General features: G+C 43.3%; 1 protein-coding gene across 1 annotated transcript in view; it reads right to left on the bottom strand.

The window, feature by feature from the left end:
• Window positions 1-26,648, bottom strand: part of LINGO1 (leucine rich repeat and Ig domain containing 1) — a 1,785,251-nt gene that overhangs the window by 1,487,159 nt on the left and 271,444 nt on the right. Inside the window, exon 3 of the mRNA XM_033919604.1 lies at window positions 16,987-17,090. The gene's annotated coding sequence lies outside the window, so the exon portion shown is untranslated. The remainder of the gene's footprint in view (window positions 1-16,986; window positions 17,091-26,648) is intronic.

Raw genomic sequence — 26,648 nt, 5'->3', positions numbered from 1 at the left:
TATTTCTCTTCCGTGTTTCCCGAAGGAGGTTATTTCAAGATGTAGTATATTCAGGGTCTGCTCAAACACTACATAGACTAGGCATCTGTTTCCAACACAGCAGTCAGTGCACCTATGGAAGATATCATAGCTGGTGAGTCTGCCTGCCAGGTTCTGCTCATCTAAAACTTCCTGTTTTGGAAGGGTCAGGCCTTGAGCATACAAGAATGCTAAAGGCTCCACGTCAGCCATGTTGTCTTTCTATAGACATGCTGACTCTGGTATGGGGGAAGAGAATATGGAAGGGAAAGGAAGCTACTGACTACCTCGGCGTGGGGAGGTTAACGGAGATCCTGAACAAGATGAACACTAGGGGAGTGGGGAAGGAAAGAGACGCTGTGCACCATGGGGAAGGAGTATAAAAACAGAGATGCTGGACTTCAGAAGGGTATGGAAGAGAAGGGGAGATGCTGGACTAGTATAATATTTACAATGCTGCTATCTCATGGGGTAAAGGAAGCAGTGGTTGGGGGTGGGACATACAATTAACAGTTTACCGTGGATGTCAGATAACTTGGCCTAGCCCTGAGTATATTATGTTACTTTTTATTTGTTACAATGCCTATGTGTTTTCTGTTCCTCACATTAAACATTGGTGAGTAGGCAAGTAATACTTGTGTATGTGTAAATAAATAAAATAATGCACATTAGAACTTTTTAATGGGCTCTAATTGGCTTATTGTGTGTTAATTTTAAATCAAGTTAGCATTCACTACAATTTTTTAAGGCACATTAAGAAACTGAATGCACACTAACAAATTCACATCCCTATGTATTCTCTGACGCAAGATGTTAGTGGCTATGAAGCCAAAAAAAAAAAGACTTTCAGCATGAATCAGTGACAGGATACAATCTCCAGTTCCTCAAATCTATTAGGATCTATTTCCTTTCATAAATCAATCAAACAGCCATAAATGGAATGGATAACAAGGTTCAGGCCCTTTCCAAAGGTGTTCAACCTTTAAGGCATTGTCTGTCCCTTCTTGACTCTGGTCAGCTCCAAGTTCTCCAAACCTGGAACTTCTATTACCGCATCCTCTGAATCACTTTCTCCTCGGTTGTTGCTTGGCAACCCTTTTTTTTTTATAGTACTCTCTCTGCTGCCATCTGCTGGCGATATATTTTAACATTTAACTTCTTTTTCCTTGGACAGGGATGATGTTATATTTGCATTCCTAGTTCAGAGCAACATCTTACATATTCTTTCAACACTTGCATATAGTACCTATGACATCTTTTTAAGGAAACATATTAATTTTCTTTTGTGAGGATACAACATATAGCATAGTTTTGTATTTCACTACAATGGAACAGATTAGTGGGCTGACAATGAGGGAGGCTGCGCTAATGCGCTGTGTGATCATGAGATAGTCGCAAAGCCCTCTGTTGCCTCAGGTACAAGATTGCGAGACCTCCAGGGTAGGAAAATGTCTGCATATCTGAAAGTAACTCGTATTGGGGTCTTTGTACTAAAGCTACAACAAAAGTGGTTTTAGCGCATCCTTTACATAGGTCTTTCCTGCATGCTAAGGCCACTTGTGCCATGGTCAGAAAATGGCACATTTTCCTATTTTCCGAATTATTGGCCATGTGCTAATTTCGCCATTAGTGTGCAACCATTATAAAAACACACATGCCCCCTCTTCTATTAAACTGCGCTGGCAGTTTTTAGCGCAGAGAGCTGCGCTGAATGGCCTGCGCTTCTCCCGACGCTCTTAGGAACTCTACAAGGGTTGGGAGCAGCCCGGGCCATTCAGCGTGGCTCTCTGCACTAAAAACTGCTAGCGCAGTTTAATAGAAGAGGCCCGTGATCTCCTATTGCCACCTATTTTGTAATAAATTAGCATAAGTAATGTCTCCTGCGCTAATTAGCACTCTCATGTCCTCTGTACTCCCTAACAAAATACTAAATATTTTTTTATTGTGCAGTGTATGCATGCAAAAGGGCAAATTTACACTCCCCCCTTTCACAAAAGCGTGGAAAAGGTTTTTTTAGCGCCAACCAGCGTGCTGAATGCTCTGCGCTGCTGTGACGCTCATGATCCTGCACATGTTTACATTGTTTCTGCAACTGCGGCCTATAAATTATGGGAAGGAGGAATAGAGAGCAATCTAGGAGTGACCAGCAGGAGTGGCTGCAGAATAATAACCATTACATAGGCCAGATTTCTGTCTTGCCAGGTACTGCATGCCCACTGACGATGTCTCATGTATCTCTTGGGGCACACATAAAATGTGTTGGGAACCTATACCCAGTGGCATAGTAAGGGGTGGGTGAGGGGACAGACAGCCTAGGGCACCATCTTGGTGGAGGTGCCAGCAACTCTCTACCATACTCATGCCCTCCCTTCCCCGCCTCTTTACCTCTTTAAATCTTCGGTAGCGCAAGCAACTTCTCCGGCCTGTTGCCCGCACCGACCTGGCTCCCCTCTGAAATCACTTCCGGATCTCGGGGCCAGGAACTGATGTCAGAGAGAAAGCCAACACTAGTGCGAGCAGCAGGCCGGAGAAGCTGCTCACACTGGCAATGGTTTACAGAAATATGGAGGAAAGGGAGGGTGCGAGTGTGGCATAGGGGGCGGATAGAATTTTGGTGTGATGATCAAAATTGTTGTGTTTAATTATCAAACTATTGAGGGAGGCTGCAGATTAGGGGCTTCAAATTTATTCAAGGTGCTGAAAGATTGTCTAGGGCAAAGGCAGTGGCATAGCGAGGGTAGGAGGCGCTGGGGGAGAGGTGCATAAGGAGCGTGGGCAGAGAGGAGGGTGCTTTCTAAATGCAAAGAGGCATGAAAAAAATGAATTTCATCATTATTTTCAAAGAAGCTTATTATAACATATTCCTTTTTACATCACTTCCTACTCATAAAAACATAAAATTTTAAGACAGAGACGCACCTCTGTACACATTGAGATTCAAAGAAATACCGCTGAAATGGGGGGATAATACTGGATAGGGCAGGGGTAGGCAATTCCGGTCCTCGAGAGCCAGAGCTAGGTCAGGTTTTCAGGATATCTACAATGAATATGTATGAGATGTATTTGGATGCACTGCCTCCTTGAGATGGAAATTATCTCTAGCATATTTATTGTGTACATCCTGAAAACCTGAACTGGCTCCGGCTCTTGAGGACTGGAATTGCCTACCCCTGGGATAGGGTGTCTAGGTAGGAAAACTCAAATATGAAAAGTACTAATTAATGAAACTGAAACTTTATCACACTCCTTCCTCCCGTTATCCCACTCTTTTGGAATTCCTCAAAACCACACTCCACCAGACCCTCCCAAAAACTGAAACTATCATTCCCCTCTATAAAAGGTATATCCCGCGCAGGAAAACTTGGAACATCCCTCCCCTTTAGAACCACAGAACTCTGGAACAACCTCTCATCCCCACTCAGAAACTCAAGCTCCTTCCAATCCTTCCGCAAACACTTGAAAACTTGGCTCTTTGCAAAAATCTAATCACCTCCCATTCTCCAATATTCTGTCCCTCTCTTTCCTCTTAGTCCCTCTCCTTTATCCCTTATTGTAGTTCCTTTCCTCTTAACTCTGTAAACCGTGCCGAGCTCTGCGCTTGCGGAGATGGCGCGGTATACAAACCTAAGGTTTAGTTTAGTTAGTTTATAGAACTATATGTTCACTGCTTAGCATATAGTGGCCACATATGTAAGAGATTTTTGTATGGACCGTCAGAGTGCAGCCAGGCATTTCATACTACTGGCCACCTCTCCTGACATACATGTTTGAAAAGAGCATATATACAGCTCAAAAGATCTACAGCTCCCTCAATTGTTCCCCTCGACCCTGAAGAAAGTCTTTTGAAACATGCATGTCGGGAGAGGTGGTGTAGACGGAATTTGAAAATCCACTAAAAGCTAAGTGGTTTACATTAATTTTATGGATAAAATAAGCAAATAAGTTTAAAAATATATAAAAGAAAAAAAAAATTGAAGCTAACAAGCTAATAAAGAAAAAGTTTCAATAAAGGCTTGGACTGACGAAGACTTCTGCAGCCAGTAGTATGAAATGCCTGGCTACACTCTGAAGGTCCATATACAATTCTCTTACATATGTGGCCGCTAGATGCTACGAGGTGAACACAGAGCTCTATATAAAGTGTGATATGGTTTCAGTTTCATTAATTAGTACTTTTCATGTTTGGATTTATGGCTTAGTACTAATTTAGTGGCACAGAATTTGAGTGATAGGTAGGAAAACTGACATTCAGGTCCATACATTAAAAAAAAAAACCCTCAACCCTACTGCCTAATATTCAAGGAAGCAGCAGCCACTAAGGAAGGAATTCTATAAATAGTGTCCAAAGTTAAGTACCAGAAAGATCTGTGCAAAACTGATATTCTGTAAAGGGCGATCTGTTCAGAGTGCCCTTTGCAGAATATTAGCTTAGCACAGATTTCACTTTCGGAGCCTTGATTACTCCCTAGACACACTTCTGTTCAGCAGCTATTGCATTACAAGGGGCAAATGTCGGCAGACGCAACCACTCATGCTGAGCATCCACCCCTTCCAGGCCCAGGGTGATGCTCCCTCATAAGAACATTCACAGCACCCTAGATATGCAGAAACTCAAATAACATTCAACCTATTCATTCTTTAATCACCACTCTATTTTTGGCAGTCTCGGCATGAACAGTATGGGTTTAGTTATACGCTAACCACATGTTTCAAGTTTCAAGTTTATTGAGATTTTGATTTAAACACAATATCAAGTATTTTCAATGCGTATAACAATAATAATTTGGGGAGGGGGACAAATAAAACAGTTTAAAACCATATACATACAATTTTATCCATAATTACATTAAAGATACGTAAAGAATTAGTGGTTAAATTACATTTGATTTAAAATAAACAATTAAATTAGAATAACAATTAGGGAAGAACAATTTTTTATGAAGACTTAGTCTAAGAGTAATTGCTAAGGTCTAAAAGTGAATAGGAGAATCAAAAGGATTGTCTGATCTAAGATCCATAAGCATCTTTATAAAGATGAACATTTCTGCATATATCATCCCCGACTCTGAGGAAGAACAAAACGCGTCGGAGGGGAATGAGGCAGATATGTTCTAAGCTAAGTAGTAGAGAATGACACGGTGACAAAATTCATCACCGTTCCCGTCCCCGCGGATAACCGCGGGAAACCATCTTCATGTCATTCTTTAAGGAGAGAGGGAAGAATCAGAGTATGAATGGCCACAACCCACAAGCTTTGCTTTGAAGAATGCTGGTGTAGAAGGACTGATGTTGAGATAGACACTAAAGACTGATAGTCTCTAGTATCCAGATATTGTGATGTCATAATGACTCATTCCACCAACGCCTAAGAGCCAAACTCATCAGTAATGTCACAATGGCTTGATTGTCCTATACTTGGCTCCCATAAGAATCAGAGTATGAATGGCCATAACCACTGACCCACAAGTTTTGCTTTGAAGAATGCTGGTGTAGAAGGATCGAGGTTGAAATAGACACTAGAAAATGACATGGGATTATTTCCCGTGGTTATCCGCAGGGACGGGAACGGTGATGAACTTTGTCACCGTGTCATTCTCTACCTAAGTAGCACTTTAACCTTTTGAATTATTAAACTACTAATTTAAGCTCAACAAATCTATGAATTTATGAATAAGCACTAGCACTTTTCAAAGGAATGATATATTTAATGAAAGAACTTTTTATATGTAAAATATTATTTTAAAACTTATTTAAAATAAATTATCACCGTTTATAAGTTCCTATGAGGATGGCTACCACACCAAGAAATCAACAAATCTATAGATTCAGTGTGGCATACTGAGGAACTTCAGTGGTAGAGTGATTTAACTCCGTTTATGAGTACAACGGAGGTTTGATTAACAGCGAGTGAATAGGCCCTCATAAGAGCAGCCATACTGGGTCAGACCAATGGTCCATCTAGCCTAATACCCTGTTTCAAACAGTGGCTAATCCAGGTCACAAGTACATGGCCGAAACACAAATAGTAGCAACATTCCATGCTACCAATCCAGGGCAAGCAGTGGCTTCCCTGGTGATGTGTCTGTCTCAGCCTCACAGTGCAGTGGTCATTGTGTATGGCAGCACCGTTGCCCACCTTCCATCTTAATGCATGGGGGCACTGGACAACAATTACCGTATATACTCAAATATAAACCGAGATTATGGGGCCAAAAATGGTAGTCTCGGTTTATATTTTGGTCTGCGCTGACCCTCTCCCCCCCCCCCTGAACCTGTTGTAGGCCTTTGCCAGGCCTGTGGTAAAACCTGGTAGTTCAGCGATCTTCCTTCACTCCTGCCCTTGCAGAGACGCTTGCTAATTGGCTACTGGGAGTTCTCGCGGTATATGGGAGGGGGAGGGTATGGTGTGGCAGGAGGGAGGGAGATAAAAACAGTTAAAGTTGGCTAGGGCAGGAGACAGGAGAGATCCCTCCTGACCTGGCCCACTGCTGGCATAAACCCAGTGTCGGTGAAAAATATCGCTGACCACTGCCAACTGAATATTTACACAGTCTCCCGAAAGGTGGTGGAAACAGAGACTTTGTCTGGATTCAAGAGGGCCTAGGATAGGCACATGGGATCTCTCAGAGAGAGAAAGAGCTAATGGTTACTGTGGATGGGCAGACTGGATGGGCCATTTGGCCTTTATCTGCTGTCATGTTTCTATGTTTCTCTACAAACATCCCAAAACAGCTGAGAGAAAATAAATAAAAAAAAAAAAAGGATTCACAAATAAACGCATAAACCCCCACAAAGAATCCTCTCTAGAAATAATGCTCTAAATTCATTCTAACATTATGTTAACGTAACAAGATAAAACAATATAAATATGTAATATAATTTATAAATTATATTACATATATTACATATTTATATTGTTTTATCTTGTTACGTTAACATAATGTTAGAATGAATTTAGAGCATTATTTCTAGAGAGGATTCTTTGTGGGGGTCTATGTTTCTCTACACCATAAGTTTTTGTCCCACCTTCAACCTGCTCCAAATCACTCCCTTTTCCCTACATATAATTAACTTTTTTTTACAAATAAAATGGCTAATGGTACATGTAGAATGGCTATGGATTTTTTTATTTTAAAAAAAAGCATTTAAGCAACTGGCCCGAAGTAGCTTAATGCTTAAAGAAGCAGGTTCTGTACAAGGAAAGCCCAAATCTCCCTCTGCTGCCCTTTGTGGCCTTCAACAAGTCACTTCACCCTCCATTACCTGAGCTAAAATTTAAAATCTGAGCCCATAAGCAGGAAAATAACTTGTGTACCTTCTTTTAACTTGCCTTGAGCTCAGATCTGGATAAGGCAAGTACCGTAATATAATAAAATTTCAATTACAAGTGTTTGCTATTGAGTATCACCTGTGTGAATTTATTTTTGTAATGGTCTCCCTCTAGTGGTGAATGAAAAAAGTGCACCCGAAGGAAGTATTATTTCTACCTCTTAAGAACATAAGAATTAACGCTGCTGGGTCAGACCAGTGGTCCATCGTTCCCAGCAGTCCGCTCACGTGGCGGCCCTTATATGAAAGACCAGTGCCCTGAGTCTAGCCTTACCTGCGTACATTCTGGTTCAGCAGGAACTTGTCTAACTTTGTCTTGAATCCCTGGAGGGTGTTTTCCCCTATAACAGCCTCCGAAAGAGCATTCCAGATTTCTACAACTCTCTGGGTGAAGAAGAACTTCCTTACATTTGTATGGAATCTATCCCCTTTTAACTTTAGAGAGTGCCCTCTCGTTCTCTCTACCTACTTTCTATACAATCCATAAGGTTGCTGTTTCTATTGAGACACATTTCCTCATCAGGTGTGTCTCAAAGCAGCACAGTATTAAAGATATGACATGACAGTAGGGTGTAGAGAGGATTGTAGATATAACAGGTAGTCCCAGCCTGGCACAATGGTATCGCTGTTAGGTAGGAATACAGAGAAAGACACTCTTAGTAGGAGACAGTGTGGGTATGAGCATAACATGGAAGAAAACAGCCTCTTCTCAGTGCTATGAAGAAACAAGAAAGCGCCCCTCTCACTTTGAGGCACTGAAAGCCTGAGAACACAAGTATTGCTATGGGTGGTAAGTGCTATCCCCCACCCAAATGACTTGTCACCCTTGTGGTATGCATCAAATTAGGCCCGGGATAATCAGAATCGAAGCCTGACCTGATGCTGTATTGCACTACTTTCTTCTGCCCTCTGATCTTCCTTAGTTTGTTCTCGACACTACCTAGGCTGGCGGCAGGATACATGTTGAGCTGACGTCATCTCATGCTGCCACAGACTAGTCTCACAAGTAATACCTGTTTGGTTCACTCATACCTTGGACTGAATTATCTTTCTATCTCAGGAGAGAAAGCAAGAGGTTTGAATGAAGTGAGTGAAGATACCCCCCACCCCCACCCCTCCCACCCCATCAGAGTTTCCCATCTTCTGGCCTACCGGAGTTATCCAGCTCCAGCCTATGCCCAAACTTGTGTGAGTCAGTGAGTGATTACAAATACATCCGATTACAAATACATCCCCTGTTGCTAATGAAAGCAGGTAAAATAAAAAGTATTATCTTTTTATGAGCCCTGGTGTCGGGCAGGTGACATCCCCGATCTGATGAATTGGCCAGCATGGCAATGTTGTGGGTGGGGCGAGACCAGGGCTACATTTACATATGAGGGAGGGGTGTAAATGGAGAGGAGTGTTTGGAGAGAACGTGTGAATGATGTGATAGGTCTGTATTGATCATGTCTGTATTGAAACCATCCCAGGAAATTTAAACTCTGTATTGTAGCACCTTTACAGAAGCTCGTGTATTGTAACACCATTACAAAGGTCATATAAACTGCTCTGAATTGACTCCCCTGGTCATTAGCAGCAGTCTAGAAGCTTTCAATAAACAATAAAAAGGCATTTAAAGGTAGTATGAAGCGATATGGGACTGGAAGAGATGAGAAAATGTGGAAATGAGATTAGAGAGAAGTTGGGAAAAGAGAAATGGGGAGCTAGGTGAGTTATAGGGAAGAAGCTAGGGCTGGTTAGAGAAAGCAAGAGGAAAGTAGGAGATGGTTTGGGAGGGGTAAGCACAAATGACAGAAAGAGAAATGTGAATGAAAAATAGGCTCAGGAATGACAAGAGAGATGTGGCTGGAGAGGGGTCAGCATTGAAGGCTGAGAACTGGAGGGTGAGAGATGGGGAAAAAATAAGGCATAAAATCTAACTATGAGTGGCAAGGCAGAGAAAAAAAGAACTGGAAAACTAATACGAAAGGACAAATCACTGTCAGCCAGATATAGACAGGAAAGGGGGAAAGCAGTGGGAGAGAGAAGAAATGTAAAGGTCAGCCTGGAAAAAAGTTTAGGAGATTGACACAAAGAAAGTAGAAGAGAGACTGGGATCAACCCAATTACAAAAATAAAATGCCAAGACAGCAAAGGTAGCAACTGAAAAAAAATATTTGAAGGATTTAAGGAGCCCTTTCACTGAAAGGTATTAGGCACTTACCCCCTAATTCCATAAACTTGCATGCCTAAGTTTAGGCTTGGCATGCAAATTTGCACATGCAATTTATACAATAAGGTCCGTGGTATTCGCAACTTAATTTACTAAATGACTATTGGAGTTAACAGCCGATTATAGGCTTTAATATGGGTTAACCAACACTAATTGCACCCAGGGCCGCCATCAGAAATTTCTGGGCCCCTTACTGAGCAATCCTATTGGGCCCCCCACGCACCCCTTCCCCCCCCCGACCCCCTTTCTTCCATGGGCCGAATACATACATACTTTTCTCTGTCGCCGCACTCTTTGACCAAAAGATTTGTAAGCCTGCAACCACGTCAAGGTAGACTCTTTCAGCAGGGCCCTAACCTAACCTAAACCTAAACTAATCTATACCTATCTATTCTAAACTAACATATGTCTAATACTGAACTAATAACAAACTAACAAACATCTGCATAATAAATAACTAATAAATAATAGTGCTAGTAGCTATAATTCACTTTTGAATGTAAAATCTCAGTTAAGGATTTCTTTTGACCTTTGTAGGCCAGAAGTAGATCACAATTGCACAATATTTTTTGTAACAAGTATTAAATGTGTTTTTATAAATACTGTAAGCTTAATAAATATATCAGAAAAAACTACACATCTGAGCGCATATCTGAACATACACATCTGTATGATCCCATCCTCCTCTGCTTGCCTATAGCTGCATCATGCATGTTAAAAATGTACGATATGTTGATATGTGCACCTTCCTTCCTTCCCATCCATCCTCCTCAGCCTGTCCTTACACATCCACAGCTGCATGTTAATGATGATGTATATGTTATGATGATAAATAAGTGCATATGAGCACATCATTAACATGCAGCTATGGATAAATATAAAAAAGAAACAATATTCTGTACAATTGTCAATTTATAAATCAGCGTCTTCACCCCATTCTCTCTTCCCCATTTCCCTTCAGCGTCCTCAGCCCACTCTCTCTCCACTTTCCTTCAGCACACGCATATAAAAACAAGAAAGTAATTTATATCATTTTCATTCTATTCATTCATAGAAATTAAAGTCTAAATAATGCCAGTCACATAACAAAACATGATTTTACAAAAATAATTCCCTGCACAGTCAAGCCTGCAAGGATTACTAGATGTCTTTCAGCAGTTCCCCTCCCTCCCTCCCCCTTACCTTTGTGGCCAAGTCAAAATGATCTACCAACAATAAAATTTTAAAAACACAAAGCACGCTGTACGCAGAGAAAATGTTAATTATCATTTATATTCTGCGGGTTTTCAAAGAGGTCAAGGCAGATGACTTTATGCAATGTCACCTCAGTAACAACTATACAAAAATAGACAAATATTCCCCCTCCCTTTTTACTAAAATGCGATAGCGGTTTTTAGCGCAGGGAGCTGCGCTGAATGCCCCATGCTGCTCTCAACGCTCATAGGCTCCCTGCGCTAAAAAATGCTATTGTGGTTTAGTAAAAGGGGGCCATAGTGCAAAATATAGACAGCATATATAAATTCTCAAAGCAGACACATTTTGATCACTAAATTGAAAATAAAACCATTTTTCCTACCTTTGGTAATTTCATCAGTCTCTGGTTGCACTTTATTCTTCTGACTGTGCATCCAATATTTTTTATATTTCTTCCCTTCTTTCAGCCTCCTGTATGCTTCCTCTCCTCCAGACCTCATTCCCTCCCCAAACTTTTTCTTTGTTTCACCCTGCCCCTTCTTTCTTTTTCTCTCTCTCCATACCCCCTTTCTTTCTGTATGTCTGTTTTTCTCTCTCTCACCCTGCCCCCTTCTTTCTCTCTCCACACCCTCTTTCGTTCTGTATGTCTGTCTTTCTCTCTCTCTCTTTCCGTGCCCCGTTTTTCTTTGTTTCACCCTGCCCCCTTTCTTTCTTTCTGGCTTCCTGTCCCCCCTTTCTTTCTTTCTCCCTGCCCTCCCCTATGCCACCACCATTGGGAAAATGCTGCCACCGCCACTGGGGAACAGGCTGCCACTGCCGCCATCGGGAACAGGCCGGCGCCGAGTTCGCCCTGCTTCTCTTCCCCGCGGGGCCGACCAACTCTCGCCACCCGTCAATTCTAACGTCGGAAAGGACGTTCTAGGCCAGCCAGGCAGCGATTGGCTAGCCCAGAACGTCCTCTCCGATGTCAGAATTGACGCGAGTGGCGAGAGTTGGCGGCCCCACAGAGAAAAGCAGGGAGAACCTGGCGCCAGCCTGTTCCCGATGGCGGCGGTGGCACTCAAGTGGCTAAAGAGCCGCAGTTTGCCGGCCTAGGGAGAACACTGGAGGGTGGCCAGCTGTGCACCCCCTTGGGACGTAAACCCTGGGCGGGGCGGACCACCCCCCCACCCTGGTATGCCACTATCTGTACCTCACTCCCTCCCTATGACCAAAAATTCTCCTTTCTTCTATTCCCCGTGTACACAACCATCTCTTTCCCTCCCTTCCTCTCTCCCAAGTCCATGCCTTCTGTGTCCAAAAACCCATTCCCTCCCCCACCTCAGCATCTCTTTCCCTCCCTTCTTCTCTCCCAAATCCATGCCTTCTGTGTCCAAAAACCCATTCCCTCCCCACTTCAGCATCTCTTTCCCTCCCTCCCTCTTTCCCAAGTTCATGCCTTCTGTGTCCAAAAACCCATTCCCTCCCCCACCTCAGCATCTCTTTCCCTCCCTTCCTCTCTCCCAAGTTCATGCCTTGTGTCCAAAACGCACTCCCTCCCCCCTTTTGTGTTCCGCGTTTGCCTCCCAGCCCATCTTTGCAACTTTCTCAGCAAAACGAAGCTCAAGCCGCGAGGCTTGTCTTCTGTTTCCTGCCCGCCCTGCCGCACAAATAGCCGACCGGAAGTATTCTCCGACATCAGCGCTGACGTCGGAGGGCAGGCTTTGCTTAAGCCCTCCCTCCGACGTCAGCGCTGACATCGGGGAACACTTGCGATCGGCTATATGTGAGCTGCAGGGCAGGCAGGAACAGAAGACGAGCCTCGCGGCTCGAGATGTTTTGAACTCCGCGGGTCCCCCGTCCAGCTCTCTCCTGTCCACGTGGAGCGGACCGCCCCTCCCCCTAGACTGTGGCCTAGGACCCTGGGGGAGCCCGGGCCCCCTGTCAGCTCCGGGCCCCTGAATGCAGGACTGGTGGTACTGCCCTGATGGCGGCCCTGATTGCACCAGTTAGCAATTGCACTTGTAACTGCCCTATTCTAGATGCTGTGCACACAAATTCTATCATGCACAACTTCTGCGGATGTGGACATGGAAAGGACATGAGTAGACCAGGGGTGTATCTAGGAGTTCAGCATGCAGGCTGTAGAATACTAGGATTTGCACACCTAACTGGTGTAGAGAAACATAGAAACATGACGGCAAATAAAGGCCAAATGGCACATCTAGTCTGCCCATACGCAGTAACCATTATCTCCTCCTCTTCCTATTGGCTAAGGATCTTAACATTTGCATCTCCTCTTCCTATAGGCTAAGGCTCTTTATACCTGCATTGTGATGTCATAGAACTTTATGGTTATAGAAACATTGTAACATGATGGCAGATTAAAGCCAAATGGCCCATCTAGTCTGCTCATACGCAGTAACCATTATCTCCTCCTCTTCTTATTGGCTAAGGATCTTAACATTTGCATCTCCTCTTCCTATAGGCTAAGGCTCTTTATACCCGCATTATGATGTCATAGAACATTATGGTTATAGAAGCATTGTAACATGATGGCAGATTAAGGCCAAATGGCCCATCTAGTCTGCCCATCCACAGAAACCATTATCTTTTTCTCTCTCCGAGAGATCCCATGTGCCTATCCCAGGCCCTCTTGAATTCAGACACAGTCTCTGTTTCCACCACCTCTTCTGGGAGACTGTGTAAATATTCAGTTGGCAGTGGTCAGTGACACTGGGTTTATGCCTGCCTATTCAATGTTCAACTATGTCTGGATAAGTGTCAATATGAAACATAGAAACATAGAAATAGACGGCAGATAAGGGCCACGGCCCACCAAGTCTGCCCACCCCAATAACCCTCCCCTACCTTTCTCTGTGAAGAGATCCCACGTGGCGATCCCATTTTGACTTAAAATCAGGCACGCTCCTGGCCTCGACCACCTGCAGTGGAAGATCATTCCAGTGATCAACCACCCTCTCAGTGAAGAAGTATTTCCTGGTGTCACCGTGTAGTTTCCCGCCCCTGATTTTCCACGGATGCCCTCTTGTTGCCGTGGGGCCTTTGAAAAGAAGATGTCCTCTTCCACCTCGATACGGCCCGTGAGATATTTGAAAGTCTCGATCATGTCTCCCCTCTCTCTGCGTTCCTCGAGTGATTATAGCTGCAAGTTTTTCAGCCTTTCCTCATACGGGAGATCCTTGAGTCCCGAGACCATCCGGGTGGCCATACGCTGGACCGACTCAAGTCTCAGCATATCTTTGCGGTAATGCGGCCTCCAAAATTGTACACAGTACTCCAGATGGGGTCTCACCATGGATCTATACAATGGCATAATGACTTCGGGCTTCCGGCTGACAAAACCCCTACGTATACAACCTATGATTTGTCTAGCCTTAGATGAAGCTTTCTCCACTTGCTTGGCAGTCTTCATGTCCTCACTGATGATCACCCCTAAGTCATGTTCTGATACAGTTCTTTGTAGGATTTTACCATTAAAGGTGTACGTCTTGCATGGATTTTGGCTGCCCAGGTGCATGACTTTACATTTTTCGGTATTGAAACTGAGTTGCCAGGTCCTGGACCAGTGCTCCAGTAGGAGTAGGTCGTGCACCATACTGTCGGGCATTGAGTTTCCATCCGGCCCTGTGCTTTGGTCTGACGTGTTCTTGCCTACTACATTGCATAGTTTGGCGTCATTGGCGAATAGCGCTATTTTACCTTGAAGTCCCTCAGCCAAGTCCCTTATGAAGATGTTGAATAGGATCGGGCCCAAGACCGAGCCCTGCGGCACTCCACTGATCACCTCCGTCTTTTCGGAGGGGGTGCCGTTTACCACCATCCTCTGTAGCCTACCTCCAAGCCAGTCCCTAACCCATGCTGTCAATGTGTCTCCTAATCCTATAGAGCTCATCTTGTTCAACAACCTGTGGTGTGGTACGCTATCGAATGCTTTGCTGAAGTCCAAGTATACGATGTCTAGGGACTCCCCAACATCCAGCTTCCCTGTCACCCAGTCAAAGAAGCTGATTAGGTTAGATTGGCAGGACCTCCCCTTAGTAAATCCATGTTGCCGCGTATCTCGTAGATTCTCCTCGTTCATGATCGTATCCAATTGGCGTTTGATTAGAGTTTCCAGCCTTAACTGATTAAATCAGTGTGTTGTGTGACTGATTTGTGATATTGTGTGTTTATTTATTGAGAATATTGATATTTATTAAGAATGCTATACATTGATATGACATAATAATAAAATACATTTACCCCCCTCTTTTACTAAGGTGCGCTATGCTTTTTAGCACGCGGTAAATAGCACGCGCTAAATGCTAATGTGTGCATGTTATCCTATGGATGCATTAATGGTTAGCACATACATTGATTTAGCGTGCATTTAACGCACCTATGTATAAGAGGGTCTTAATTAAGAGAATTTATAGTTCCTTTGTTTGAAGTTATATAAGTAATTTATTGGAACTATTTATGGAGTTGTGATAAGTCCCGTTGGTGTGTTGTTTATAGGATACATATTCACTGAGGAAGTTCTTTTTTTTTTTTTTTCTAAATTCTTTATTCATTTTTTCATCTTACAACAAGTACACAATATTAAATCATTTAAAACTTTTACACATCACTTGAATTTCTTTCTATGGTCATCTTAAATACATAAATTTATTCTCTCCCCACCCACCCTTCCCTCAAATATTTCAATCAAAAATATCATATAAATATTGTATTCTTAATTATTAATTAACCTTTAAATAGAACTTTATACCATCCCCCCTCCCCCATGCATATATATATATACTAGTCTTTAAGCCCGTTACATTAACGGGTGCTAGAATAGATTGTCTGTCTGTGTTTCTTTATCTCTCTCTCTTTGGCTGCTGTCTGTATCCTTCTGTCTCCCCCTCACCCTGAGCAAAGCTGTCTGCCCCCAGCACCCACCTCCCCCCAAATGTCTCTCCATGGCCCTCTTCTGTCTTCCTCCCAGAGCAAAGCTGTTTGCCCCAAGCACACCCCTCCCCCCAAAGCAGCCCCCTTTCCCTCTCCTGCTGACTCTCTCGGGAGGGGGGATATATATATATACTTTCAATGGAAAATGATGTCTAATCATTACAATGCAACACTGAGGAAGTTCTAAAAACCTGACTGGATTGTGACCCTTGAGAACCGAGATTGGACACTCCAGATCTCTACGTAATGCCCTTGAAATTCCGGGGATGGCCCTGGAGAGCGTACTTTTGAGGGTAGAAATGTCTCCTAGGTTGTAAGCTCACTGGGGACAGGAAAATATTATTTATTTATTTATTTATAGTTTTACAAGAAATACACAAGAATCCACTTGTTACAGCAATACGGAATATCATTTAAACAGCAGGAAAAGGAATTAGTATAACCCAAAAGTCGTTAGGAAAAACAATATATAGTTTAAGTCTCTTTCTTAGACCTCAATCAAAGGTAAAGAAGAAGAAGAAATAAATGAGACAAGGAGGTCTCCGTTAATTAACAAATCACATTATAATCTGAGGCAAAAGCTTAACGTGACCCGCAGCCCAATTTTCTGCAGCACTTTCTATTAATTAATTAATAACTTTCTTTGGGTCCAAGAAGTGTCGAAGCTGTTCTGGTGTAAAAAAAGACATATTTGGTCCCAGCATGTCTTAAAAGACATTACAGGGGTAAGTAAGTAGAAATGTAGCTCGCATAGCTAAGGGCAATTTCCTACGGTCTTGAGTAGTCTTTGTTCCATCTGGGTATATCCAAATTTTTGGACCCGTTAAAAAAATTCTGAGAACATTGAAAAAAAGCTTTCATAATTGCATTCAAATCCTGTTCAAACACTAAGGAAACTATTAAAGTTCCACGATATTCAATTTCTTGAAAATATTTATTTTATCTGAATTTAAGATGAGTTACTACTACTGAAAAAACGTGTAAGCCAACTTCAAACTCCCTTCCCCCTTCATGTACAGAACGCCCTTGGGGAGAGGCTTTAGTGTGATAGACAGACATGCCACTTTAGTTTGCTGTCTTCCATGCCTAGCTTGGCACCTCCACTCCCCTCCCACCCCCCACCCCCGGCCTAACACACATTATTGTCACCCCAAATATTTCTGTCTAGAAATGCCACTGTTGATGAAAGCCTACTTGTAATCAAATCAAGGGAGCAACAAGGCTTAGTGGTGTGTGCACAGCCCAATGACTGACAAAGTACATTTGCATTTTGAGATAAAAAAAAATATTCTTACAGTCATTCCCCTGCTTAGCCATTTGTTGTTAAGCCGTATCTGCTGCAGATGACACTGCAATATGTTGAAGTCACTTTGGATCTATCTTGCACCGGTAAATCCTTCTGTATTATATCAAAGACAAAAAAAGAGGAAGCAGGGAAAAGGTTAGAGCTGACTCTAAAGACATAACTTCACAGAATGAGATCTCTTCAACAAAACTGCTCAAAGCACCTTGAAAATAATCCCCTGCCGCATCTGAAAATGGCACAGTACAAAGGGGATTCACAAAACCTGCACATTGCTTGCCTCTGTGAGAGAAAAGCAGACTGCTTCTGTTTTAAACATGCTCATTGCAGGAAGCTCATCCTTGTGGGGCTATTTCCGGACATTTAATAGCCTTGACTGTCCTTTTCGCTCTCTACCTACACTGAAAGGATAAGACACCATGGGCCAATAGTTTTAATGGAAAAAAAATCTGTTCCTATGCGGGAAAGTTTTCTTATGCCAAGCAAGCAGTGACATTTACGTCCAGTACAAATTATAAGTGCTGAACATTTTAGGGGGTAATTTGTGGCCATTTCTGGGAAAAGGTGACTAAAGTATTGGATTCAAAATGCCACGAATGGCTGACGGCCTGTGCGCATCTCTGTGAGGAAGTTTCCAAAAACCGTCTGCTCCTGAGAATATGTTTAATAAAAATGCAAGTTTATATTCTAGGACTTGCTTTGATTCTCCCCAAAATGGATGTTTTCATAGGATCAACTGAACAGTCGTGTGAAAAAAGGACCCATGTTGTCTTCAAAGTTCATGTACATTATTGTTTTACTAGTATTTTAGCCTGTTACATTAACGGCTGCTAGAATATATGTCTGTCTGTCTTTATTTCTGTCTCTCTCTCCCTCCCGCTGTCTTTCTTTCTGTATGTCTCTGTCCCTGGCCCCCTTTGTCTGTCTGTCTTTCTGTGTATCTCCCTGCCCCTGTGTCTTTCTTCTTTTCTTTCTGTCTCCCTTCCTCCCGCTGTCTTTCTGTCTGTCTTTCTATCTATCTGTCTCTCTCCCTGCCTCCTATGCAGCAGCATTTCTCTCCCGCCACTTCCCTGTGCAGCAGCCAAAGCAGCATTCCCTCCCCCCACACCACTTCCCTGTGCAGCAGCAGTAGCGTTTCCTCAACCCCCCTTTCCCTTCCCGCAGTCTGTCCGGCTCCCTTAGTCCCTTACCGCCACCCCCACCCCCCTTTCCTTCCCTTCCCTTCCCGCGGTCCCGACTACAAACCTGGCGATTCCAGCAGCGTGTGCAGCAGTCTTCACACGCTGCTTCGGGTCCTTCTACTGCCCTGATTATGTGTTTGTAAAACTGTATTATTCTAATTTGTAAAAAATTATTGTTCCTGAAGTTTTTTTATTACCCTCTACATTGCCTTGAACTGAAAGGCTAATGAGGTATATAAATAAATGGTACACCGTCATAAGCGCGCTGGACTTTGGCGCGGACAATCTTGCGGCGACATTTGCGCACAGGACATATGCGCACTGCCGCTTCCACTGTTTTTAAGGCTTTCCATTAGCATTGTGAGAGGGTGTGTGGGGAGGGAACCCCCCCCCATTACATTTACCCCCCCCATTACATTTACAAGTCCTCACACTCCCGTTGGGGGAAACCCCCTAAGTACACTGAAAACTCCCAATTTCCTTTCCGTTTTTGCTGTTCGGGAGTTTTCAGTTTAGTGGAGGGGGGTGTTCCCTTCCATCCCACACCCCCAATGGGAGCACGAGGACTTGTAAATGTAGTGGGGGTTTCTCCCAACACCCCCTCTCACAGCGCTAACGGAAAGGCTTGAAAGTGGCAGCACATATATGTCCTGCGTGGAAATGTCGCCGTGGGATTATCAGTGCGCCAAAGTCTGGCGCGCTTTTGACAGGCCACCAAATAAACATTTATGTTATGTTATGTAACAGGATGCCAAGTGTACATTCCTATAGAGTTGTAAGAGGAACATTCTGAATCTTTGCTCCAATAAAGGAACCAATCAGATCTAGTTAGGATGTGGTCTTATTCTGGTAAAATGGCCCAATAGGTCTGTGCTAGTTTTTGGAAGGTGATCTAAAAACACAGATGCATAAGAATAGCCAGGGCTTTCCTCTCTGAGAGTGTGCCCCACAAGGAGAAAGTGCAGGAGTAGTAGGTGAGTAATTGAGGCAAGGGCCTTTGCTTCCTGCCCTAGGGACTATGGGAGAAGGAAGAGGAGAAATTAAGCAGCCAGCCTGGCTTTCTGCTGCCCCCTGGTGGATAAAGGAGGAAAGAGTGTTACATTACATTACATTACATTACATTACATTACATTACATTAATGACTTCTATTCCGCCTGTACCTTGCAGTTCTAAGCGGATTACAACAAAAAGATAACTGGACATTTCCAGGAATAGGAATACAATTAACGGCGTTGGGCCTAATACATCTTAACGATAGCTGGACGTTTTTAGGAAGAGGAATACAGTTAAAGGCATTAGGTCTAAATCACATTTTGAAGGGAGGATCCTAAGAAGGGGAGAGAGGGGAGAAGAGTGGGGTTAGGAAATTAGGTTAGTGTTCCCATACCAACTGAACTAAGAGGGCTGCCGACCTGATTCACAGCTGCTCTCTGAGGCACGACTGGTGCCCAACTGATGAGGGATCTGGTCATAGGAAGAGTGGATGCTGAACCTCTCTCAGTAAAGGAGTAGCCTAATGGTTAGAGCAGTGATTCCCAACCCTGTCCTGGAGGAACACCAGGCCAATCGGGTTTTAAGGCTAGCCCTAATGAATATGCATGAGAGAGATTTGCATATGATGGAAGTGATAGGCATGCAAATTTGCTTCATGCATATTCATTAGGGCTAGCCTGAAAACCCAATTGGCCTGGTGTTCCTTCAGGACAGGGTTGGGAACCACTGGGTTAGAGCACCAGACTGACAATCCAGAAAGCCTTCACTTGGATGCCCACGTGGTTATTTTATGAAATGGTCATTCCGCTGCAGCCATGGTCATAGTTTGGAGGTTCATGCTGGACATAGCCAGAATCTGGACATCCATCTTCTTGTATTTTTTAGAACAGGCTATGTGTCAGCAGATCCTGTTCTAAAATATTTGAGACACGGATGTTAATTTTCCGAGTTGGATGTCCTTTTTGCAATTCGGTGCCACATGACTTTGCTTTTATGGACATTTCCATCTACTGTTTTTCATCATTCTTCTATTTTTACCTACTATTTAAATATTGGGGTACCCATTAAAGAGAGTTTTACTTTCAAAGCCAATCCATGTTTCCAGTACTCTTTTTGCCTCTTTCTTGACTGTGCTTAATAACCATTATTTCATCTTTACAACAGAAATGATAAATTGCAGTAGTAGAAATAGAAGAACTGGGTCATAGACATCCCAGTTGACTTGTTACCTTCATTGCCTTGAAGATAGTGTTCAGAGGCATTTCAGAGTGCTAGAAAGGGGGAAATCGTAGGACTGGAGTCTCATAGGTCTATACTGGGGAAGAGTGCCACCGATTTTAGGGAATGAGAGGGGTGAATCAGGAACCAAAGACCCATAAGGTGTGTCATTTTGAGAAATATGGAGGGTTTCCTTTTTTAAGAGCAGGACATCCCCATTAGTTAACTGTTAGTATGGCAAATGTGCCAGCACTCTATCACCATCATCTCAAAGCAAATTTAATGAGGGCACTTCAGTCTCAGAAAAACGGCAAGCCCTCATGGGGGTAATGCTTTAGACTAGGGTTGTCCAACATTGGTCCTCGAGGACCACAATCCAGTCGGGTTTTCAGGATTTCCCCAATAGATCTGCAGGAGATCTATATGCATGCACTGCTTCCATTGTGTGAAAATAGATTTTATGCGTATGCATTTGGAAAATCCTGAAAACCTGACCTGGGGAGGGCCGAGGTTGGGCACCCCTGCTCTAGACTACCGTATAGGTGGGACTTACAGACCCGTGGGTACAATATTTTTGAAAATCTACCCTTTTTTATTATCATTTATTTATAATTTTCAATATACATATCAAGTTTAAACTTGTACAGAAAGCAAAAGTCAAGCAATCAAGAATTATATATAAAAAGAAAAAGAAATACATTTCTAAAATAACCAAAATATATGCTTAAATTCCACTCAAGTCCTCCAAAAAGGGAGCGCAGCTTTTGACAATCCACCCTTTAGTATCCCTGTGCCAGTTCTCTGAGCCAACCAGTTGCTTGACAAGCAAGCAAAAAAATTTAAGCATGCTGATAATAATGTGATTAGGGTCAAAGGGTAAAAATTTCATATTCACATTAGGCAATCTAGTTCAGTGACCCTAGCAAACAAGCTTGTTTAAATAGTTGATAAATTGTCTCTTCTATAAGCAGGCTGAGATGCCTCTGCCATTAAGAAAACATCCATCAAAAAGTCCCTGTCTTTTCTTTTCAGAAACTCTGACTCAGGTCTTTAGAATGAATGCTCTTTATGTAAAAGGTCATTGGAACACAATTAATTTGGAGGTAAACAAGAATATCAGAAAAAATTCTATAAAATTGCAAAGTTCAGATAAAAACCCTGTTGCTCTGGAGTTTTACTTTTGCTAACTAGCTCAAACAGAGCTTCATTTACCATCGGGGAATATTTTTCAGCACTTTCTGATATCTTGCAGACATTTGACCTTGGATGTGGTTCTGTGAGATCTCAGAAGCTAAGCCAGGTTGCTACTTTCATAACAAACCTCAGAGGAAGAATGGATGCTGAGCTGATGGAGGTAGTGATAAGTGAGTCTGAAGCCCTCTTTTCATTGACCTAGAACTGAAGTAATGCCCTTGCAGTTTGCCAGGGGGCATGAGGTGCCTAGATCTTCAATCTTTTTGATGAGCTGCACGGAACGCAAACTTGTAGAGCAGAGGGGAAGTAGCACAAGATCTGAGAGAAAGTTCATTCAGAGGAAAAAGGTTGAACAGTTCAACCTCTGAATGAACTTTCTCTCAGATCTTGTGCTACTTCCCCTCTGCTCTACAAGTTTGCGTTCCGTGCAGCTCATCAAAAAGATTGAAGATCTAGGCGCATCATGCCCCCTGGCAATTCAGGTATTCCAGTTAAAGGATAAGAAGACTGAAAGATCCATGGGCTCCAAACAGTAAATGAAATAAAGCAATATGTGGAGACACAGGATGAAGCAGATCCAGTGCTGAAGGGAATCCCAGAGGATAACAATACCTTAAAGGAAAGGAACCGCTGTTCATATGTTGACCTCAAGCTGAAATGCAGTAAATTGGTTCACAAGGTGAATCAGCTTCAGAGCCTGCGGAAGGAATAGCTTAATGGTGACTCCTAATACTGACCTTTGCATTGTAAACGTTTAGCTAAGATTCTTTTTTTCTATTGTACGTAACTTTGCAAGTACAGAGTAATAAGTTGCTGAGAGGGAAGTCGGGAACGGGAAGATCAGGGGGCTAAAGGAACTCGGATATGAAATTGTAAACCTGGTACTGACAATTGGACAACTTATCACACAAATCAGAAACTAAACTAAACTAAAACTTAATTTTATAGATCCGGGTCTTCAACCAAAAGGTGCTCAACTCGGTTTACAATAATGTAAGTATAGTACATAAATATGGAAGAAGAATGTAATCTAGAATGGCTTAGTTAGCAAAGTGGTTGGTAACCAAGAAAGTTTTCAGAGCTTTCAGAAATAAAACGAAGGGGTCTAGACTTCTAAGTAAAAGCGGTAACTCATTCCAGAGCTCAGCTAGTTTGAAAATGTATGTGTATTTTTACGTTTTTACGTATGTAATTTGGGAAACCGCTGAGTTTTTTGGCGATACAGAAACTTTTTAAATAAATAAATAAAAATGGCTGACATTTGACTGCTTTGAATGATTAATAGCACATTTCTGTTTCAGAGCGTACTCTTTCCTCTCACCATGAATCTGCAGTACGTGCCATGTAAGCGTCTCACTAACGGCCTCTTTTACAAAGCCGCACTAGCGGATGCACTGCGCTAACGGCCCCAAAGCCCATAGAGATTTAAAGGGCTTCAGGGCTGTTGCCGCACAGCTTTGTATAAGAGGCTGAAAGTGCATCTTGTATTTAGTACAGGATGTCGCCAAGTTCAAGTATCATCCAGAAAATTTGCAAAATCTGAAAGGAAACCAGGACTGGCGTAAAGCTTCATGACTGCCGAGAGCTGAATTGCCAGCTGTGCTGCCAGTGAATTTTTGTGTGCATCACAGTGACGGCGCGGGTGGACATCTGTGAGCAATTTTGCTGCTTCAGCTGAATTTAAGGTACATTGGCTTGTTTAGCTGGGATGTTACACATTACTAAAAGATTAGACAGGAGAAGAAAGCTGATTTCAGAGAGAGGTTTTCTGTTAGGCAAAACCTTAAATGGACAATTTTAGATCTACTTGCCCAGTAAAATGGTTTGTCAAAACATTACCCTCTTCTAGTTGGCTCAAAGTGTCCATAGCAGTGGCCTTCAATCTCGTTGTGGCTGAGGCTCCATGCGGAATGACGACGCACCTGTGGAGAGCCCATCCAGGTTGCAATCCCAAGGTTCCAGCCCACAGTTTAGGAACCTCTGTTGCACGGGCTTCCATAGAGCACCAGGGGTCATTTGGAGAAATTGAAAGGAGACAGGTTTAGAACCAATGCTAGGAAGTTCTTTTTTACCCAGAGGATGGTGGACGCATGGAACACTCTTCCAGAGGTTGTAGTAGGCGAGAGCACAGTAAAGGGGTTTAAGGAAGGTTTGGATAGGTACCTAAAGGATAAAGGGATTGAGCGGTACAGATAGCAGCAGAGGTAGGTTATAGAAGTAGAGGTAGATTATAAAGGTCAAGAATTCACTTCACAGGTCAAGGACCTGGTGGGCCGCCGCGGGAGCGGGCCGCTGGGCGTGATGGACCTCCGGTCTGACCCAGTGGAGACAACTTCTTATGTTCTTATGACCTTTAATGGGACACCACAGAATGGTCCAGTGTGCAAAAGTATTATCCAGTTAGTGGAAGCCACTATCCAGTTATCTGTCCTAGTCCAGATATCTGTCCTAGTCAGCCCAACCCTTGGAATTTTCAGGAGCACTGTCCGCACCATAGTGCTGAAAATTTTTACAAACCACATCGGCATTATTGGGATGGTGCTGGGACACGGCAAGGGTAATCTGCCTAACTCTAAGGATAATCAGTGATATTCAGCCTCCATCTAGATAGCTATTAGCAGTTTACATGAGGACAAAGAAGGCTGTTCTAATGTAATGCAAAATAGCTGCTGAATATCACCAACTATCTGTACAGCTAGAGCCAGTCACCGTGCATATGTATATTCACTGCATGCTTCTGTGGTCAACAGCCCTGAATATACATAGACAATTTAAATGTTGCAGCTGGTTCTTTAAACAAGCATAGACCACAGCATTTGAACATGAAGCATGAAGCCTTTCCAAATGTATGCCGAGGGTGGCACAGAAAACGGAACACTTGCACAGATGGATTCACCCCTCTCGGCTACCAGCACAAAAGAGAAAGTGCAGAGCTTGCACTACCTTTCAGAGCCCAAACTATACACTCCTGTTTGAAGAAGCACCACCTGTGTCATTTCTGTTTGAAAATTCACATAAAGTACACCTTAAGTGGCTGCATGCTTTACAACTAGGGAGGGGGGGGGGGGGGGAGAGAGATACATAAACCTTACTGTGCTTGCAATATTTCATTTACACCCTCCTTTGGAAGGAAGTAGGAGAAATGTCTACTTCCTCCTGCCTCTGGGCCCACCCTCTTCAAAATGCTAGCATCCTACCCCTGTTCAGTGCCCTGGGAGGAGTCTAAGTACCATACGAGTAGTTTTTCCCCAGTTAACTTCTGGGGGTCTGCAGATACCCTGACATTCAATACTGGGAGCTATGCCTGCCCTGCAATTTAGCATCTGGGATTAGTTCAGCCCACAGCTGTGAATGGCTAACGCACCCTTTATTCCATGGGCTGAATAATGGCAGGTAGGTGTTTATTTTCCAGAGAACTGTGTGAGAAGGTTTGAGGATAGAAAAATTGGGGGGGTCAGTAGTCAGCTCACTTAAACCATGCTAAGCAGGTCATCCTCAGGGCTTTAGAGTAGAAAGTTGCACGGGGACAGAAATCCCACCCATCCCCACCCGTCCTTGCCAGGATCCTCTCCGTCCCCACCCGTCCCCGCTAGGATCCTCTCCGTCCCCACCCATCCCCGCCAAAATTCTCTCCGTCCCCGTAAGGATCCTCTCTGTCCCCACCCATCCCCACAAGAATTACTTCCATCCCCGCCCGTCCCCATAAAAAGCAGCAATTACTTCTGACAGGATCATAATTGCCACAGTTTCTTTTGTGTTTGCGCTGCTGTTTTCCTTGTGGAATCTCTTTGGTGGAACCCTTTTTTTTGTTTTGTGTTCAAGTAATTAATTTATAAACCCCCTCTTTTACTAAGGCTGAAATGTCCATTATACTATATGGACGAACCCTGCTTCCAAAGCCTTCCATCCCCGTGGGAGTCCCGTTGGCTAGAGGGGGGTCCCCGTGGGAGTCCCGTGAGCCAGAGCGGGGTCCACGTGGGAGTCCCGTGGGTTAGGGGGGGATTCCCAAGGAGGACCCGTGGGATTCCCGCGATCCCCGTTCCCGTGCAGACCTCTACTTTAGAGTACTTAACCTCACAGTGTCGCTGAAAACCTGATGAGACTGCTGTGGCGCTGATCAGCAAGCGGTCTGAGCGTGGAATCAGAGGAAAGCTGAAAGATATGATAGAACTGGCGATACTCGGTGCCTAACTGGGCATATAGGACTTGCTTTTTATGTGGTCCTGTCTTTGCGCGGTTAGAAATGCAGATGCCAGCGCTGAATACTGGTTGACAGGATGACACCCATATGACCTCCAAGACCGCCAAGGAGCCAGATATGCAATGCTAATGCCTGGATATGGCCTAGCATGGACTATCCAGGTCTAATTCAGTTCACTGTGGTCAGATGCTTTAAAATTTCTGCCTGCTGCAGACTGAATATCGTCAATTGGTGATTTTTGCTGTAGCACTGTTAAATAGTTTTTCCAGTGGAATCGGATATATACATTTGTGTTACTTAGGAGTCACCCATGCAGAAAAGGTTTAAAACTAAGAACACAAGAGAAGCCAGAAGAGAGACAAGAGAGGACCAGGGCAAGTGGTGTTTTAACTGGTGTTTGTCAGTTAAAACCTAAACTCAGAAACCCCATTTCTTGATGCATTTTAGCTGTGATTTCTGATGTATTTTTTATATATAGATGCTTATGTTGTCTTTACAAAATAACCCCAAAATAGGCAACTACTTTGCCTTTAAATGCAGATAATCTGTAATAAAATTGCCCATATAGTCTCCCAGTACGATTTAGGGGAAACAGTTCCGTGTATCTGCTTCCCATTTTCTTTGAGGCAGGATTTTAACCTGACAGGAGCCATCATTCACTTGTGAATAAAGCTCTGGAAACAAGCCCTTTGCCTGCGTATCTTGATTTAAATATTTGTTTGAGGTCACTCAAGGATCTGAGAAATTCAGCTTTGTAATATCGGGGGAAATGTTCTGCTTGCAGAAAAGATAAAAATGGGACATTTATATCTGCAAATATATCCTTAATGAATTCTCATGAGATAAAAGTCCCTTCGTTAATGAAA

Source organism: Geotrypetes seraphini, chromosome 14 (assembly GCF_902459505.1).
Source record: "Geotrypetes seraphini chromosome 14, aGeoSer1.1, whole genome shotgun sequence".
NCBI classification, from domain to species: domain Eukaryota; kingdom Metazoa; phylum Chordata; class Amphibia; order Gymnophiona; family Dermophiidae; genus Geotrypetes; species Geotrypetes seraphini.
This window is presented reverse-complemented; position numbering and strand designations above follow the sequence as displayed.